This window comes from Hemitrygon akajei, chromosome 27 (genome assembly GCF_048418815.1).
Source record: "Hemitrygon akajei chromosome 27, sHemAka1.3, whole genome shotgun sequence".
Classification (NCBI taxonomy): Eukaryota; Metazoa; Chordata; class Chondrichthyes; order Myliobatiformes; family Dasyatidae; genus Hemitrygon; species Hemitrygon akajei.
Window position 1 is genome coordinate 32,279,046 of NC_133150.1, and position 17,010 is coordinate 32,296,055.

The 17,010-nt window shown below is 41.6% G+C and overlaps 1 protein-coding gene across 2 annotated transcripts in view; it reads right to left on the reverse strand.

The window, feature by feature from the left end:
* wnt2bb (wingless-type MMTV integration site family, member 2Bb) overlaps positions 1-17,010 on the reverse strand; it is a 103,269-nt gene that overhangs the window by 12,485 nt on the left and 73,774 nt on the right. The gene's annotated exons all lie outside the window — the stretch shown is intronic.

Consider the following 17,010-nt stretch of genomic DNA (forward strand, 5'->3'; position numbering starts at 1 on the left):
ACAAAAAAAGCATCCAATGGGATTTAGAGAAACAAATTTGTACTGAGATCGCAAACAGTAGCAAGAAACATAAGTTTATTATAATAGGTGATTTTAACTTTCCACATATTGATTGGGACTGCCATACCGTAAAAGGACTAGATAGGATAAAATTTGTCAACTGAGTTTAGGAAAGTTTCCTTCATCAGTACATAGAAATCCCAGAGAAAGAGTGAGCAATACACAATCTGCTATTCCACCACTTGGCCCGATTTTCAGTCTCCTCCGAGTCTAGAGAGCTTGAGTTATAAGGAAAGATTAAAAGGTTAGGACTTTATTCCTTAGAAATGAGAGGAGATTTGATAGAGGTGTACAAAATTATGATACGGTAAGTACAAGCAGGTTTTTTCCGCTGAGGTTGGGTGTGACTACAGCCAGAGGTCATGGGTTAAGGGTGAAAGGTGAAAAAAGTGAAAAGTTTAAGGGGAACATGAGGGGAAACTTCTCCACTCAGAGGATCATGAGGGTGTGGAATGAGGTGCCAGTGGAGGTGGTGCATGCAATCTTGATTTCAATGTTTAAGAGAAGTTTGGCTAGCCACATGGAAGGTAGGGGTATGGAGGACTATGGGCTGGGTGCAGGTTGATGGGAGTAGGCAGTTTAAATGGGTTTGGCATGGAATAGATGGGCCAAAGGGCCTGTTTCTGTGCTGTATTTTTCTATGATTCTAGTAGCTCAAGTAACCAAGCACTAGAACAATGGATGCAGAAGAACATCTCTGAATGCACAACATATTCACAACAATCTACAGATGCACAGATTGTGTGAATTGAAATACGTCATCACAATACCATGTGATACATGCACACATCGCTTAAAGAACTAACTTAAGCCTTGCATCTCTCAGCTCTCTTGATTTCCTTTGGATAAGTGTAATGCTTTGAGGTTACAAAACATAACAGTGGTGACGAAGTATTTTTAAAATGAACTCAAGACGGCTACCCAACCTGTTGAAAGTCAGCGAGGAATGGCACGTAAATAAAAGCAAAGCACACCACGTGCAGAGATGCTTGAGTTAAAAAAAGGCAGAAAATGGAAGAATTCACGGGTTCATAAACTGAGTACCAGATGATAATGACAAAAAAATGAGCAGAAATGGCTGGCTATATCAGAAAGATAGACGGTTCAGTTGCCCAATGGATAACTGACTCATGTATAGTGATCTAATTGAACAGTATTTTGAAGCAAATGAAATAGCCAAAGAGAAACAAATACCAAGTTTCTTGAATGTATTGGGTTTTAAAGCATACAGCTTCAGAATTTAACTGCTCCAACGAAACAAGCAGAAATGAGCTATGCTGATATCGTGAAAGCGATGCAGGAACATTTAGAACCAAAACCATTGGTAACTGTAGAATGCTTTAGGTTTCACTAACAGAATCAAAAGGAAGCGGAGTCCATTTCATTGTACGTGGCTGAATTGTAGAGATTGAACATTGGCAATTTGGTAAATATGGTCTTAATGCAGTGAGAAATTATTTAGTTTGTGGAATCTTACAAGGAAGCAGTCAAAATTGGCTTCCAAACAGAAGCACAACTTACATTTAAAAGACCAGTTGAAATTGCTATATCAATGGAAACAGCAGCTAGAGATGCAATTGAACCGCACATTTAAGAGAAAAGAAAAACATAATAGTTCAAGTTGCAGCTTCAAAATAAATTGTAATCTGCGCACTCCTCATGAAAAATCTGATAATGATGAGAGTGACACAGGACTGAGTAGGCTTGAGATTTAAAATAGGAAAACTAGCAATAGATAAACAATATGGCTTACACCAGAAGTAAACGGCAAATGAATTAAAATGGAATTAGGCACTGGTTCAGCTGTTTCAGTCATTCCACAAAATGAATTTGAATGGCATTTTAAAGATACTCAACTGAAGCCTCCGGATATCTAACCAAAAACTTACACTGGAAAAAAAGATAAATCCTGTTGGAATGACATTTTTTAAATGAAATACAACAACCAACAAATCACATTGATCTTGTATGTGGTAAAAACAGGAGGGCCAGCCTTGTGGGGGTGTGATTGGATGAGACAACTACAACTTGATTGGAGATCCACCCATCATTTGCATGCCAGATCCCTTGCAATGGAATCAATTGTTTCTCCCACTCCCATCATGGAAGGGGGCTACTTAGCATCTATGCCCAGACTACCCGACTCAAAAACAGCTACTTTCCCAAAGCAGCAAGACTGATCAACACCTCTACCCACAAACTCCACCATTACTTTATTATCTCACGTCTGCTACCTTACGTACAACCGAGCATCAATTTATGGCCATACAATTAATCTATGTACATAAGGTATCATATTTATTTATATTTATTGTTTATTATTTTATAGTGTTCTTCACCTTTTGTGTTTTTTTTGTGCTGCATCGGATTCAGAGGACCAAATATTTTGTTCTCCTTACATTCCTGTATAGGAAATGACATTAAACAATCTTCAGCAACACACACAAAATGCTGAAGGAACTCAGCAGGCCAGGAAGCATCTATGGAAAAAAGTACAGTCGATGTTTTGGGCCAAAACCCTTCAGCAGAACTGGAGAAAACAGCTAGTGAGCAGATATGAAAGATGGGGGGAGGGGAGAGAGAAACATCAGGCGATAGGTGAAACATAGAGGGGGAGAAATGAAGCAAAGAGCTAGGAAGTTGATTGGTGAAAAAGACAGAAGGCTATTGAAGAAAGAAAAAAAGGGTGGCGAGGAGCACCAGAGGGAGGCGATGGGCAGACAAGAAGATAACATGAGAGAGGAAAAGGAGATGGGAAATAGTGAAGGGGAGGCATTACTGGAAATTTGAGAAATCGATGTTCATGCCAACATGTTGGAGGCTACCCAAATGGAAGATAAGGTGTTGTTTCTCAACCTAAGGGTGGCCTTATCCCGACAGTGCAGGAGGCCATGGATGGACATATCGAAATGGGAGTGGGAAGTGTAATTAAAATGGGTGGGCACTAGGAGATCCTGCTTTTTCTGACGGACAGACTGTAGATGCTGGGCGAAGAGGTCTCCCAATCTACGTCGGGTCTCACCAATATACAAGAGACCACACCGGGAGCACTGAACACAAACTCACAGGTGAAGTGTTGTCTCACCTGGAAGGGCTGTTTGGAGCTGTGAATGGTGGTGAGGGAGCAGGTGTCACACTTGTTCCATTTGCAAGGATAAGTGCCAGGAGGGAGATCTGTGGGGAGGGACAAACAGACATGGGAGTTGCTTAGGGAGCGATCCCTGAAGAAAGCAGAAAGTTGTGGGGAGGGAAAGATGTGTTTGGTGGTGGGATCCAGTTGGAGGTGGTGGAAGTTTCAGAGAATGACGTGCTGGATGCGGAGGCTGGTGGGGTGGTTGGTGAGGACAAGAGGAACCCTATCCCTGGTAGTGTGGCGGGAGGATGAGTTAAGAGCAGACTTGCGTGAAATGGAAGAGATGCAGTTGAGGGCAACGCTGATGGTGGAAGAAGGGAAGCCTCATCCTGAGAGCAGATGCGGTGGAGACGGAGGAATTGAGAGAAGGGGATGGTGTTTTTACAAGTAGCGGGGTGGGACGAGGTATGGTCCAGACAACTGTGAGAGTCCATCGGATTATAAACGGTCCCTGTGCAACTCCCTTAGAGTATGTTTGTAATTTGTGATGCTATAATTTATGAGGACAGATATTCTATTTAATGACATGATGCGCTCTGACTTTGAGGCAAAGATGCTCTGAATCAGAGATGCTGTTGCTCGTATATATGCGAGCATTTGGTTTGATCGAGAGGTTCAGTTGGTCTTCTTGAAGACAGCAAACACTTCAATGTAGAAGATCAGTCAATCTGACAAAGATGAGTGGGTTCTCTAACCAATGGGCGCTCTGATCCACACATTTACATGCTTTTATCAGATCAAGGACATTGTCTGATTTTAGGGTGCAGATTCTTTCGTCTGCCGATGGAAGTGTCCCGGGGTGGGGGGGGGGGCGGGGAGCAAAGATTCTGACGTAAGTAAATATGATGTAAATGTCCAGTCTTTTTGTGTGCACGGTCTTTTTTTTTCCAGGGTTGGGGCATCATGAACTAGAAGGCTTATGGTGAGACTTGAGAGATTTAATAAGAACCATATGGCCAGCTTTTTCAGCCAGAGCTCAGCATACGGAATGAGATAACAGAGGAAATGGTTGAGGCAACATTAGCAACTTTTAAAAAGACACGTGGACAGGTACAAAGATTGGAAAGGTTTAGAGAAGGGGATCCCAACCTTTTTTTGTGCATGGACTAACACCATTAAGCAAGGTGTCCATGAACCCCAGGCTGAGGGGGATGTTGGCCAAACATGGGCAAATGGGACTAGTGTAGATGGGAATCTTTGTCAGCATGGACCAGTTGAACCAAAGTGCCTGTTTCCATTCTGCACGGCTCAATGAAAATGATTCACGCTAGGTGAGGAGATGATGTGGTCATGTGTCACTGATACTGTGATATAATGGAGAAGGGACTGCTCTTGATGTACAGATGCTCTGAGTTAGGATGAAGATGCTTTCATCTTGAGGAGCACATATCTTGCTGTCAGTATACAAATATTCTGATCTAGGGCTGCATGCACTGTGAACTTTGGAATCAGCTACTCTGATGTGAAGGTGTAATTTCTTGGATTTGAGGGAGAAGATTCTCTGTTTTAAGGGGTTCGCATCTTCCTATCAAGTGTAGTTGATGTTCTGATACAGGGATAAGCTGAGGAGATCTTGTGAGGGTCTCCAGGTCGATCAAGGAGTGGAGAAACTTAGAGCTTGTGGAGCGGTGGTCTTATCGACGGGATACATATTTTGCAGAAACTCTGATCTAAGGCTGCAATTGCTCGGCACTAGAAGTTCAGATACTGTGATACAGAGAAACACATTAGCTGATCTAGGCAGACAGTTGTATCAAGCTAGATGAGCAGTGACAAAAGTCTAAGGGGAACAAATGTTCTCATCTAGGAGAGAAGATGCTCTGATATCTGTAACCAGACTTTCTGATCCAGAGTACAGATTCTCTGTCCTACAGGTGAAGACTTTGTGTTCTAATGCCCTGATGTTAGGATGCAACTACTAAGGGTATCACTGCTTTGATCCATGGGAATAGATAATCTGATCTGTTGGAGCAATGATCTAATCTAGAGTGTTCTTACTGAAGGGAGCACGCTCTGTGATCAACATTTACAGATACTTTGCTCGAAAGGTTTACGTTCTTTGATGCTTTCGATATCTTGATCTGGGGTGTGGGTGCCTTTTTCTAGGGAAGAAATTTAAAGACAGAAAAATGCTGCTGACTTCAAGGTTCTTTGGCCCAATTTATTCATGCCAACCATGGTGCCCACCAAGCTGGCAGTATTTACCTGCATTTGGCCCATTTCCCTCTTACCCCTCCCTTCCATGTATTTATCCAAATATCTTTTAAGTGTTGCACTGTACCTGCCTCAACTCCTAAATGGCAGCTCTTTCCAATTATGCACCGCCCTTTGCATGAAATTGCCCCTCACTTTTAAATCTTTAACCTCTCACCTTAGACCTATGCCTTCTAGTTTACTAGGTTTTAGTTCCACTTTCCACTTTACTGGGGGTAAATCCATGTGTGTTCATCCTTTTATACACTTTGATTTTATACACCTCTACAAGTTCACCTCATTCTCCTATAATCTAAGGAAATATATATTTTTTTGTTCTTAGAGTTAAAGTTAAAGTCTGTCCTGAGCCTTATAGTCTCATCAGGCCGGTGCTTATATCGGTTTCCGTGGCATGAAGCAACTGAGAGTACGAGACTCCCCCACCCCCCCCAGATAAGACACCAGTCTATCGCGAGGTTAACCCCCAGCATTTTGCTGGTACCCATTTTCAGCTGGGTGGACTGGAGCAGTGTGTCTTGCTCAAGGACACAACACGCTGCCTTGGCTGGGGCTCGAACTCATGACCTTCAGATCGCTAGTCCAACGCCTTAACCACTTGGCCACACACCACTCTTTTTGTTCTTGTGTAGTAGAAACTCTTATAAAGAGGATTATTTTATTTTAGTTATCTTTAGAGATACAGCATGCTATCTCTAAAGAGCCTGAGGCATCTAATTACATCAATGTGACCAATGAACCTACTAACACATGCATCTTTGGAATTAGGGTGGAAACGGAGCACCCGGAGGAAATCCATGTGGTCACGGGGAGAATGTAGAAACTCCTTGCAGATAGTGGTGGAATTAAACCGGGGTCACTGTCTGTAGTAGCATTACACTAATCAGAGATTGAATGGGAGCATTCAACTAATGAATGCTTCCATCGGTTAGAGTAACTCAATTGCGCTAGATTGAGATGCTCTAACTGATAGGAGCATTCACACAGGTCTTAGCATGGATGGCAGTGGGGCAAACAATGATATGATTGAGTGGAGCTGGTGCTTTGAACCAGTGGAGTAGATCTTCTGGCTGAAGGACGAAGTTGCACTGATGGAAAAGGATTAAGAACTTTGATCTAGGAGTGGCGATGGTCCGATCCAGGGGATCAGATAATGTGAAGCAGGGAAGCAGACCCCAGCCCCTCTGATCTGGGTGCAGGTTCACAGTTCTAGAGGAGGGGGACTGTAGGAATCACGGGGGTGCAGATACTCTGGGCTGTGGGCTCAGATGCTCAGATTCAGCAGTGTAGTTGCTCTGATCTAGGTGAGGACCTCATCAGATGGTGCAGATGCACTGTGGGGTGCTCCTGTTCTGATCTAGTGAGATAACTCCTTGTATCCAGGTGAGGACCTCATCTGAGCCCAGTGGTGTGGGTGCATTGTGAGGAGATCAAGTTCTGGTTTAATGGAACACCTCCTGTATCTAGGTGAGGACCTCATCAGAGCGTAGTAGTGCGGGTGCATTGTGAGGAGATCAAGTCCTGATCTAGTGGGACAACTCCTGTATCTAGGTGAGGACCTCAGGTGAGCCTAGTCATGCAGGTGCATTGTGGGGAGATCATGGTCTGATCTAGTGGGACAACTCCTTGTATCTAGGAAGGGACAAGCACTGAAGCAGTTGTGCAGCTTTGTTGATCTCGAAGAATCGACAGTCTAATATGGAAGAAGATGTTCTGTTTTAAGTTACGGATTGTTTAGATTTAGCGTTGGGCGAGGTGGGATAGGGAAGAAACACCTGATCTATGGTACAGAGGTTCCGATCTGGGAATGCAAATGATAGAACCAAAGGGACATGGTGAGGTGGGGGCAATAAAATGTGAGCTTGTTGGGAGGTTCAGAAGCCACAGGTCCACACCACCAAGTTCAAAACCAGTTATTATCCCTCAACCATCAGGCTCTTGAACCAGAGGGAGTAAATTCACTCAGCCTAATCATGAATTGTTTCTACAACCTATGGACTCAATTTCAAGTATTCTAAAATGCATGTTCTTGATATGTATTATTTATGGATTTATTATCATCATTTTTGTTCCTGTATTTGCACAATTTGTTGTCTTTTCAATGTCTGTCTGCCTGTCTGCTGTGAGCAGTTTTTCATTGATTTTTTAATGTTTCTTTGTCTTCACTGTGAATGCCCACAAGAAAATTAATCTCAGGAGAGTATATGGTGGCATATATGAACTTTGATCATACATTTCTTTGAACTTTTGAACTTTGAACCATTTCATTTGTCTATGGGCAGCAAACAGAAACCAGAGACAGTAGAGAAAACCCCCACAGAGTCACAGGGAAAATATGCAAACTCCACACGGGCAGCACCAAAAGCCAGGATCAAATCTGAGTCTCTAGCACTACAAGGCAGCGGCTCTACTGACTGCATGACCGCGCACCCGAGTGGTGTTCTGATTGGCCGCTGGAAGTACTTTGACCTTGGGTTGCAGGTGCCTTCAGCCGGAGTGCAGATAGTTCTGATCTAGAGGAGAAAATCCTTTTACCTAGCTGGGTAGGAGCACAGGAAATAGGTGACCTGATTTAGGCAAAGAAGTGTTCCGAACTCGGGTTTGAAATGCCCTGAATTGAAGGTTCAGATGCACTAATCTAGAAACGCTGGTGTCCTGAGTACATGCTCAGAATTTGGCGTGTGGTGACCGAGATACGGTGCTGCACACTCTCTGGTCTAGGGAAGATGTTCTAAGCTTGGGGTTCAGATGGTCTGATCTAAGGGCTCCAGTGCCCTGATGTAAAGGCGCTGGTGCCCTGATCTGGGAGCACACGCGCTCTTATCTACTGGTGTAGATTTTCTGATTGAGGTGCAAGTACTCTGATCCTCTTATTTAGATCTTTAGAGAATCTGATTTTATGACGCCAACACTGTAATCTGTAGAACAGATACAGTTATCTTCAAGCAGGAGTCACAAGTGTTTAAAAGCAAGATTACAATGTATAAAATATTACAAAACATCAGTTGACATTCAGTACATTATACCTAGAACTGATAAATTCTCTGGTTCATTAGTTGTCTGGTTTGACTAGTGCTGTTATCAGCCCTTCAGACCTATGTGTGATGATGTGCCTATAATTCCCGGAACCTAGCGATCTCATCACACAATGCAGGCTCTAAAAACACGATCTTATTTCTACCTTCAAACTTTTGTATGTGTAAATCTTCAATATTTTAAAAGTGGACTAAGAAAATACTTAAAATACTAGTAATAAATTGCTGCATAGTTGTGTCACCTGGAAAGTTAAAATGTATGGCAACAAATTATCAAACTTACTTTACCAATAAAACCTTCCTTTAATTAAAAATACCTGAATGTCCTGATTTCTCTAGCACAATAGTTGTTTGACATACATAGATAACTATACTCCTAACTACTTTCTATATTCCTCTGCTAAAAGTGAACTAACCATTCCATTGCTGGATTTCATTTTAAAATGAGGTGAACTCTGTCTTGCCTGACTTCGCTTTAAGTCTTCCACTTTGTACTTAGCTCCCTATTCATGGCTGGAATCTAACAGCACAGTGGGAGTGAGCAGCTTAGCGATTGCTCAGGAAGTTTCATAGCTTATTATTTGATCAAAGCTTAGTTTCCACCTTCTACCCTTGTGTTGTCTTAATTTTACATACGCAAACACTATCACGTAAAAATACAGCAAAGATATTTTCCCCAAATCACTTCTGTGCATAAAGTTATGGTTAAGGGATGAACATTAAGACTTAATAAAAAATTTGAGAGGATAAATACATTATTCATTTTGTCAGACAGCGCTGGGTTGACTCTGAAAGAACGATCTAATAGCCCCACATGCAAGGCCCTGAAAAAGTTTACCTTTTGCATTTATATCCAATGCACCTTTTAAATTTACATTCTCAGGCAGAACACGCCAGATCATAACATTACATTGAAAGAATTCTCTTCATTTCCCCTTGGGTTCTTTTGGAGATTATCTTTAATTTGTGTCATCAGGTTATTGATCCTCGGGCCACTAGGAACAGTTTCTTTATTAAACCCCTCTTAAAAATCCATTCCTTTAGATGGATAAGCTATGGTAACATAATAATATGATTATTTGCTCTGGTTCATGAATTAGTAACAAAGGGACACCAACTCAGGATTAGTGGGGGAAATATAAAGGGAAAGTTTCCTCTGTGCTGAACTTTCTAATGACTAAGAAGTTTGAAAACCAATCCCGGCTTTAGTACACATGACCTGTTCAAATAAGGGCTAAATCTGGCCTAGATCCATAGAGTGTGCAATAACCTGTCACTCAACTACTTCTCCATGGCTCAATGCCCACTGACATCGATAACAATTCCTTCTTCTCTAGCATTGTCCTCTGTTCTCCAAACACAGCCCTTTAAGTAAAAGTACAGCCTGGATCTCTCCCAGCTCTCCCTCTTTGATTTCCTTCAGTTACTTTACATCTCCCTCATCATTTCACAAAAAATCCTAGCCGGTAATTGGTGACGCCACAGAATCAGAGAACTATGTACAGGTCACAAGGAGGCTGTTCACTCCATCGATTTTAAGTTGACTCCCAGCAAAGCAATCTTGTCAGTCCCCTTTGCCTGCTCTTTCCTCGTAACCCTAAAGACTATTCAGTCTTGTGCCTTTTTTAAGGCCCAAAAATTAATTGGGTTTCTCTCTGTGTAAAACAGTTTTCCTTACATCTACCCATGTTAATAATCCCTCACTTTAAATATATGACTCCTGGCCCTCAAACATCTGTGAATAGAAACAACTTTTGCTCTATTTTCATTATTTAAACCAATCATGCTTAGTGGGATCTTCCTTTACTCTACCCGAAAGTGGCATCGCAAATTGTACGTTTCATTGGAATGGAAAATAAATCCAGAGAAGACATTTTCCAATTGGAGGTTAGAAGGTTAGAAGATTTTAAAGACTCTCTAGTGTCTCTCAGTTTTATCTTTCCTGCATACTTTTCCTACAAATCTTCAAGTAATTTGATCCATGTAAGTCTGTGCTCTGAATTTAAATAGTCTCCTTCCATAGATTATTGTTTCCCAACATCAGAAAACTATGGTGTATTTTCACTTTATATCCTCCAGTCTCTTATGTGCAGAAAGGATGACCTACAGGGTATTATAAAGTTAATTAATAAGTAAGATTATTCAGTTAATTTTATTTGTTATTATATGCTTTTGGTTGCATTACACTTGCTTGTTAATGAAAATATCTATTCAGCCAATCATGTGGCAGAAAATCAATACATAACAACATGCAGATATGGTCAAGAGGTTCAGTTGTTGTTCAGAACAAAGATCAGAATGGGGAAGAAACATGATCTAAGTGACTTTGACTGTGGAATTATTGTTGGTGCCAGACAGGTTGGTTTGAGTAACTGCTAACCTTCTGGGATTTTCACGCACAACAGTCTCTAGAGTTTACAGAGAATGGTTTCAAAGGTATATTTAATGTCAGAGAAATGTATACAATATACATCCTGAAATGTTTTTTCTTCACAACCATCCACAAAAACTGAAAAGTGCCCCAAAGAATGAATGACAGTTAAATGTTAGAACCCCAATGTCCCTCCCATGCGTAAGCGGCAACAAGCAACAATCCCTCCTCCCCCCACCGGCAAAAAAAAAGCATCAGCACCCACCACCGAGCACTCAAGCATGAGCAAAGCAACAGCAAAGACACAGACTTGCAGTTACCCCAAAGACTACTCGTTCACCCGGCATTCGACATACCACAGGCTCTCTCTCTCTCCCTAACAAGGGAGAAAGAGGTGGCTCTGAATGGTGTACAAAACAAAACAAAACATCCAGTGAGCAGCAGTTCTCTGGGTGAAAACACCTTATTGATGCGAGAGCTCAGTGGAAAATACTGGTTCAAACAGACAGGAAAGCAACAGTAACCCAAATAACCACGAGTTACAACAGTGGTGTGCAGAAGAGCATCTCTGAACGCACAACACATCGAACATTGAAGTGGATGGGCCACAGCAGGAGAAGACCACTTGGTGTACATACTTTGATAATAAATTTACTTCGAACTTCTGTAAGAACTCAATCACGAACAAAGCTCTTCAGATCCAATGAGGTACAGTCACCATTGTTGGGTTTGTAATAGGCTATAATACTCAGCAAGATCCCAACAGCATTGGTTTTATTGTTTAAAGATTCTAATTTTAATTGTTGATAGGGGAATAAATGATGGCCAGGAGACCAGGGAGAATTTTTTTGTACATCTTTTAAGTAATACGGTGGGATTCCTTTTCATGCGTCTGGTAATCACTGAAATACTGCCTGCACACTCAGACTTAGCACTGTTACCTCAATTAGTCTTTCCAGCTGCACAGTTTTAGACTTAACAATCTGAAATATTATTTGGTTTAATTAAATATGATTAATCCTCCAGTTTTAGATGGAAAATCCAAAATGATATGTAAAAGCTTTTCATTGCAAGTTCTGTTTGGATGTTGAGTTTAACTTGACAGAGTCCAGTGATGGGATCTGACATACGCTGTTGCTATGGCGTGTTGCTAGGATTTATTAAGGTCCTGGAGATGTATCATAGCAGCTGCAAGGTCATTGTCGTTGTGTAACATGCCCAACCTTACCACAGAAACATAATCATGCTTCATGCATTGTGAACTTCAGTTACTGTTGCGTTTGGAAAGAGAGCACAGAATGTATTTAATTTGCGGAAGCATTTCCAAATTATGTTTAACTTTTTGCCCTATCTTTAATTCTCAGGGAGACCTGCAGCTTGGGAGCAGAAGGATTTCATTCAACGCCTACTAAATCAAAGACTCTTAAGCCAGGAGAGCATTAATTAGCTGCAACTGTTCGGCTTCAGCCTTGATCGGACGGCCCTGATCTGACCGCACTCGGTCCATTTAGAGTACTTTCTATCCAAGAAGCCGGTAGTTGAAGCAGAGTCAGTGAGACCAGATTTCAGCTGCTGTGTTCTGTGGGGAATTTGCCAGGGGAATGTGGGCTCAGATGATAACCCTTGCTGCTATTCTCTGTAAGCAGTGTTTCTATAACCATTTATACACATTCTGGATCCATCATTTCTTTGCCTTATCACGACCCACTTTTGTGTTGGGACTATCATCCCTTTTTTTAAATTCTTGACACCTCCATCCCCATTTGGGTGCTCCTGTAACCAATCTCCCCCTTCCCTGATTCTATCCATGTTTAATGTTAGTTAAATCTCCATTTATGTTTCTGAAGGAAGATATCTGCTTTCAAACATTAACTCTAATTTCCTCACCACAGATGCAGCCTGACCAGTTTGGTGTTTTCCTGCATATCCAGTTTCTATTTTGGATTCTGCCCAGTTGTCATAGAGACAGGCCCATACGTTTCTCAGCACTGAACATGTGTGGTAACTTCTGCAATGATAACAATCCTTGCTGCCCCCTCCTCGGATTTATCATGCAGTGCTCAGTGTTCACTCTTTTATTCTCTTACTTACTCATTTTGCCAATGTCTCAAACAGTCCTATGGTGATTTTAATTTGCTCACTGTAGTAAAGTACTTAAAAAAGAGGAACAAAGAGGTAAAGAAGATGGCACCAGTGAACAATGAGACCAAAAGTGACTTTCTTCAGACAGTTCACAAAACTACTTCCTTTTTCCCTTCTTCCTCTTCATTTAAATATGATTCAGTTATTAATGGAATCTGGGATTTACATTTTGAAGGTGTGTTTTTGGGCCGATTGGGTGAGTGATATGGTGCTTTGCTGTCTAAGGGGGAGTTCGGAGAGGTTTAGAGTGGAGCGTGCGGCCTGGAGGTGGGGCGTGAGCCCACGATCGACTCCATTTCTCACCAATTTTGCCAAACAAGGCATTTTAAACCAGTGTGGACGAGAGCAGTAGGCAAGTGTGTGTTCGTGTGTTCACTGCTGTCTGCCTGTGTTTGACTGGTCTCTCTCTCCCTCTCACTGACTACTGCCAGAGGAAGGTGCCTGCGTTCGACCGGGCTCTCTCTCTCTTGCTCTCAATCCCTGCTGCTTGAGGAGGGTGTCCGAATGAGGCCGTCTCCCTTTCACTCTTGCTCACTGCTCCCAGAGGAAGGTGCCTGCGTTTGATCGGTCTCTCTCTCCATCTCGCTTGATGCTGCCAGAGGATGGTGCCAGGGTCTTGGACAAGGTTTAATCAATGCAGTTTGTGGATTGGGCTCTGTATGTTATGATGTGTTTCTGGTTACCCCATTTTTTATTGCTATTTTGTGCAATTTGGATCGGAGCAGACTGGCTCTGCAGCCTCCAGTCAATGAATGACACAGTGCTGAGTAGAAATGTACTGAACTAAGCTGAACATTCCTAGACGATGTTTCACAGATTCCGTGGTTTGAGGGTTTTTTTGCCATTTGTGCTATTGGTTCTTTTTTTTTGCATGCTTGTTGTTTTCTTTGCTTTCTTTTTCTCATGACTGTCTTTTGGAAGATGAATCTCAGGGTTGTAGACAGCATACATACTTTGATAATAAATGTACTTTGAACTTTGCAATTATAAATGAGGTAAAAGGGGATAAAAGTTGTGAAGAAATTTAAAGACAAAGAAAGACAATCTACTTCTCCTTCCAACCCTCCTATCCAAGTATCTTTTAAATGTTGATCCTAACCGGTCGCACCACCATCTAATATGGAAATGCCAATGCACAGGATGACAAGAGGCTTCATAACGTTGTAGATTCAGCCAGCTCTATCATGGGCACAATTCTCCGCATCCTCAAGGACACCAAAAGACGGTACCACAAGAAAGTGACACCCATCATTAAGGACCCCTTGCACCTTCTTCTCTTTAGTACCATTAAGGAGGAGATATCAGAGTCTGAAGACACGCACTCAGCGTTTTAGGAATTGCTTCTTCTCCTCCACCGTCAGATTTCTGAACAGTTCATCAACATATGAACACTACCTCACTATTTTGGTCTCTTTTTGCACTATTTATTTTATAATTCTTGTTTTGACTCATTGTATGTTGTTAATGTTTTGCATATATTTGTTGCTAATTGCTAAAGCACAGATAATACACCCAAACTTGGCACCATCTAGTCGATGACTCTGAGTTACCACAAAACAAAAAAATTCATATACAATGCCTATAAAAAGTATTCACCCCTCTTGGAAGTTTTCATGTCTTATTGTTTACAACATTGAATCACAGTGGACTTAATTTGGCCTTTTTGACACTGATCAACATTCATGTAAAAGTGAAAACAGATCTCTACACAGTAATCCAAATTAATTACAAATATAAACCACATTGTAATTGATTGCATAAGTATTTACTCACTATAATATGACACACAAAATCATCACTGGTGCAGCCAGTTGGTTTTAGAAGTCACATAATAAGTTAAATGGCGATCATGTGTGTGCATTTAAGGTGTTTCAATTGATTGTAGTAAATATGCACTGGTATCTGGAAGGTTCAACTACTGGTGAGTCTGTATCCAGGCAAAAACAACACCATGAAGACAAAAGAACACTCCAAGCAACTCCACAAAAAAGGTTATTGAAAAGCACAAGTCAGGAGGTGGATAAGATGGATACAAGAAAATTTCCATCTCACTAAATATCCCCGGAGTGAAGTCAATCATCAAGAAATGGAAAGAATATGGCACAGCTGTAAATCTGCCTAGAGCAGGCCATCCTCAGGAACTGAGTGACCATGCAAGAAGGGGACTAGCGAGGGAAGTCACCAAGATACCTATGACATCTCTGGAGGAGTTACAATATTCAGTGGCTGAGATGGGAGAGACTGTGCATACAACAACTGTTGCCTGGCTGTTTAACCAGGCACAGCTTTATGGGAGAGTGGCAAAGTGAAAGCCACTGTTGAAAAAACCTCACATGAAATCTCTACTAGAGTTTGCCAGAAGGCATGCGGGAGACACTGAAGTCAGCTGGAAGAAGGTTCTATGGTTTGATGAAACCAAAATTGAGCTTTTTGGCTTATCAGACTAATTGCACATCATCTAAAACACACCATCCTTACCGTGAAGCATAGTGGTGGCTGTCTCATGCTGTGGCGATGCTTCGCTGCAGCAAGTCTTGGAGGGTTTGTGAAGGTAGAGGGTAAAATAAATGCAGCAGAATAAAGGGAAATCCTGGAGGAAAACCTGATGCTGTCTGCAAGAGAACTGCAACTTGGGAGAAGGTTTGTTTTCCAGCAAGGCAATGGCAATGACTGGAATGGCTTAAAAACAATGAAGTTAATGACCTGGAGTGGCCAAGTCAGAGTCCAGATCTCAATCCAATTGCGAATTTGTGGCTGGACTTGAAAAGAGCTGTTCGCTCATTAACCCCATGCAATCTGACAGAGTTTGAGCAGCTTTGTAAAGAAGTATGGGAGGGAAAAATTACAGTGTCCAGGTGTGCAAAGCTGATAGAGACCTATCCACACAGACTCAACGTTCTAATTGCTGCCAAAGGTGCATCTACTAAATTACTGACTTGAAGGGGGTGAGTAATTATGCAATCCATTATTTTGTGTTTAATAATTGTAATAAATTTACACCAATTTGTAGAAATCTGTTTTCACTTTGACCCAAGAGAGTCTTTTCTGTTAATCAGTGTCAAAAATCTAAATTAAATCCACAGTGATTCAATGTTGTAAAACAATAAAATATGAAAACTTCTGGGGGTGAGGGGTGAATGTTTTTTATAGGCTCTGTATACGTCTGTAACAATAAACCTGATAATTGGAAATTTGAAGACAAATAAATGCTGCCTACTTCTCCTAAAATTCTTATCCATATACCTGTCCAAGTACCTTTTAAAAGTTGTTTATGCATCTCCCTCAACCACTTCCTCCAGCAGCAAGCTTCAATGGTAACAGCAAATGAGACCAATCACACCAATGGATGTATAATGGACACAGGATGGGCAGTTGAAATGGCATTAGGAAACAGCCATGATTAAAAAGGTGTGCCCACTTGTATGGCAGCTGCTGTGATTTGCTGGTTACGGGAGGCACTTATTGCAAAATGAACTAAACTATTTATCAATTCATCATCGCATTGATTGTGGGATCTTATTGTGTTTAGTCAGATTGCTATATTCCCCAACACTGGTACTTTTTTTTAAAGGCAATTCTGGCTGTGAAGCACTTGGGACCTGTGATTTCATGAATATCATCACTCTCAAGTCCCGTATAATTTTAACATGTGCTGGGATTGTATTTCAGTGCCCTGTTCACTGTGATCTTGTTGATGCCGGGGAGACAAACTACATGGGTCACTACCCCATTCTCCTCTAGAAGAGGACAGCAAGTGGAGGGGTGTACCCCCTCTCAGCAATGTCTGGTGTTAAAGTCCAGTGTGTTCACTGGCAGCAGGCACCGTCATCTCTATAGTCATAGATATCTATTGGTGACTTGACAGAAAGGCAAGAAGACTTTCTTAATGTATATAATTGGCTTCCTGTGTATTGAGGTTGAGTGTAGCTTTCATGACAAATGGCCAAAGGGGAAAGGAGGTGATTGAAAAGGGCCTGAAGCTATGTGAATATAAAATAACATTCATTCCTTCTGGTAAACATACACCCTGGGTCCTTCTCTCTCGAAATCTAGTCACC